The sequence below is a fragment of the Bactrocera neohumeralis genome, unplaced genomic scaffold (assembly GCF_024586455.1).
Source record: "Bactrocera neohumeralis isolate Rockhampton unplaced genomic scaffold, APGP_CSIRO_Bneo_wtdbg2-racon-allhic-juicebox.fasta_v2 ctg4173, whole genome shotgun sequence".
In the NCBI taxonomy this organism is placed as follows: domain Eukaryota; kingdom Metazoa; phylum Arthropoda; class Insecta; order Diptera; family Tephritidae; genus Bactrocera; species Bactrocera neohumeralis.
Genome location: NW_026091252.1, coordinates 867 through 4,666, shown reverse-complemented (window position 1 = coordinate 4,666; position 3,800 = coordinate 867). Strand labels below are relative to the sequence as shown.

Genomic DNA, 3,800 nt, shown 5'->3' with positions numbered 1-3,800 from the left:
ACTGCATTAACATTTAAATAGTCATTGCCAGTAGCTTTTTCCAATAGTTTAAAGTTATTTAAGTGAATTGATGGCCATGCTGCCTGAAACCTTTTAAACAAGGGAATGTCAGGAGAGCTGGATGGTCCAAAACAAAGAGTAAATACCTTACTGAGAACAATCTCTAAAATATGATGCCTGCATGCTAGTCATAATAGATCTTTGCCAGTTTTATGTTCCAGCAAAACACAAGCTCCATTTTTCAACCCTGTATTGACGGCTGTAGTGTCAAAACACATGCCGACTATATTTTTCTCCAAATGCCATTCTGTTAGTACGTCATATACTGCATTAGCCGAGTTATGGCCAGTGCCACTTACAAGTTTTGGTACTCCAAGCAATTTTTCCTTACCGTCTGCAGAAACTAATACTGGCAAACGATCTACTTTTTCATTGCTCAAAATATCGGGATGAATCTTACCATCCCAATGAACTATAACTGGATCATCAAAAGAAACAGATTGCTTTATTTCCTCAATTATAGATTTTCGCTCTTGTTTTCTTTGGCGTTGAATAGTGCTGCGTGATAATGGCAACGATCTAGGGTCTTGGCCCAGTGCTACTGCGATTGGGACCATCAACCTCAAGGCTTCTCTATCAGACACTTTATTGCGGTCTAAAGAGCTTATCACATGCTTAGAAAACAAGTTTAGGCTAGCAGCCTTCACAGGTTTGTCACTGCTCGGCTCATTAGCATGATGGTCAGTGATCAGGTACCGGGAGCTCTCCTTTACAAAAGTTGAAACTGGATATTCTTCATCTTCAGAGGAACAGGAAGTGTCACTAGAGAGTCCAATTTCGAAATAAGGCTCATACATTAAAGATGTTCCTTTGGAGGTACTAGGTGTTGTTTCTAAGAGCTGGGCTTTTCGTCTTCTCTCTTCATCTTCGTTAAATCTCTGTAAAGTTCTTTCCTGCTTTTTGGCTAAGCTTTTCTCAACTTAAGTCATAGCCATTTTTCGCTGGTCTCGCTGATCTGCTAGAAATTTACGGTCTTCTTCAATCTTTATCAAATTTGAAGCATCTGCATGAGCTATATCAAATAAAGAGTCAAGCTCAGTTGTAAATTCATCTTCACGAGCTTTTTGATGTTTTGAATTACGAGATTTATTTTTTTTTTAGCAACAACCACTTTGAATGGAGTTTCTCAATCTTATCAACGCAGTGTTTAATTAATCTTGTTGGTATGATAGCTCTTTCCCATAACTGAGTTACCTCCTCAACTGTCATATGACTTGCACTACGCACTAAATTAAATTTATGCAAGTGCCAGTGAAAACGCAAAAGCACTTGCCTATTAGTAGGTAGTTGATTTAGTCTTAATAGAGATTCCACATCTGTAATACCCAAAAGGAAAACACGGTCACACTGCCTTGTTGCAGGAGAATTGGACGCCATGGTTTTTCATAAGTTATTGATGAAATTTAAAACAGGTATCACTTTGGGTACTATTATGAGAATTATTTCGTAATAATATTAAGTTTTGTCAATCTAGATCTTATTGATGATATTTTTCAGCATCTGTTTTAGATATTTGAAACACCTGCAACAAAGAAACAAAAATAATTATTAAAATAAGTTTTTTTTTATTTTTTCGACTTTTTGTTATCAATCGTGAAACTTAGCGTTCTTTGAGCACCCTTTTCCCATCCATCAAAAAATCAGAAAAAATTACAGAAGTATATTGAACCCCATTCTAAAAAAATTGAGGGGTGCCCAGGGTGAATTTTTGAAGTTAGTTTTTTTGGGCCACCCTAATATCCACTCTATAGTCGTAGCTCATCAGACGACAATGGCATGACATTTACCATTCAACTTAGAGTACTGAATATCGAAGTCGACAACATATGGATCGTACCATATTCGCCACTATTGTCTAATTCACATTCAAAACTCATGCCAATGTTTGATATTGTAGTTTGGTGAAATCGATTTTTCCTACTGTTGTGCGTTTCGCAGTTCATTTGGAGAATGGCTAAAGAGTGTTTTTCAACCCAGAGAATACAGTACAGCCAGCGGAAACACTTCCAACAACATTGACATTGACGAGTTTTTTCTCAACTTGCGTCAGTGATTCGTTTGTGAGAACATTGCTCTATTTGCAAATGCCTTGATATTATGCATGGAATGCATCGTCGAAGAAATAGGTAAAAAATATGAACTCATCATGAATGTTTATGACAAATTGGCCAAATTATCGTAACTACGATTGCATGGGTTTTCCCGAGATCCCGAGTTCCACATCTTCTCTGTACATTTACGCACCGGAATAAAAACCAAAAAATGTTGCTTATCAAACTGCGTGACATTGAAAAAATTTAGAAAAATCGAAAATAAATGATTTTTAACACAACGTAAATTCAACTATTTTTTCATTTCAAAACACATAATTTCACGCAGGACAACGAGTGTATTGTTACGGCATCACGCGTGAATGGCAGAACCGATTTGGCTGATTTTTGAAGTTATACTTCTTATACGAGTTCGGAAATGGTTGCAATAGATTCAGGTTGCGCAACCTTGCTCAATATGAATCAAACGCAACCTTGACTGCGAAGATGTTTGAGCAGCAAGCGAAGCGGTGACAATCGGCACTCGTTTGTTCGTTTCTTTCGGCACAGCTCGGCTTTTCTACCAACAACACAATGTTGCCATGCTTATGCTGTTGTTGTTCTTGTAGAACAATGTTTCAATTTTTGGTTGGTATTATACTTCTTTTTCTTTCGTTTGTCTTTCATTTCTGCGAATTCTCAACTATTTTGCGTATCTTTTGGTTGAAATACTCTGCGTTGGCCGTTGAAAAATTAAGGCTATACTTTACAGGATCATTTCTGTAGTTAGTCTTCATTTACATTTTTTGGAAATCGACCCGCGATGACGAGGTATATCGTTTTATCTGACAGCGTGAGGTTTAAGAAGTTCATTTCTAATTTTGTCTTGTGGCATATTAGAAATGATGTTTCTTCGAAAATCGTTCGCTTACAACGGATAAAACGACTTCTGAGTGGTGATTTTAATGAATAAATTCCTTTTGGTTGAAATGCTCTGCATTGGCCGTTGGAAAGTTAAGACTATACTTCTCAGGATCATTCATTCCTTTCATTTCTTCAAAGAAATTAATGACCTTTAGAAATATGCATATTTGCAATATTTCGTTGTCATTTCCATATTCGTAGCAATAGAATTTCTATGGCATAAGTAAAGTAATGGCCGCCGATTGTCACCCCTTGCCGCTGTAGCAGCTTCGCTTGCAAACATGCGTAAATATGTATGTATGTATACGTATGATCGTGAATACATATCGACGCAGATTTTTGCGAGAAGCACCAGAAAGTTGTGCAATTTATGATCTTCAGCTTTTGCCATCGTTGCGAAAAGACGACTTGTTGGCAAAGGCATGCTCGGGGAGATGTTACGGCCTCTATTTTTATGAATGAAGCGAGATCGCTTGTGGAATTTGCGTCTGCGTTCATGAATGAAATCGTTTTTGTTTAAAAATGCACTACACTTGTTCTTCGCCAATTTGGCTGCCATATTGACTTGTGAAGATCAATTTTTTGTTGGTGACATATTCATATGTGTACGCATATGTAAGTTTCCTAGTTTTCTTTCATACAAAATGATATGCATTTCTTGGAATATCACTAAGAAGTATAACTATATAGTATAGTATAGTATAGTTTTCTAATACTCTGTACAAGGTTCTTATGGAAAATAATATTAAGAAAATCTCTCAGAAAGATTGAAAAATATACATATCA

General features: G+C 36.6%; 1 pseudogene; it reads left to right on the top strand.

Annotated features, from left to right (window-relative positions):
• Positions 1-2,845: 2,845 nt before the first annotated feature.
• On the top strand, positions 2,846-3,048 carry LOC126767123 (small nucleolar RNA U3; annotated as a pseudogene).
• Positions 3,049-3,800: the final 752 nt, after the last annotated feature.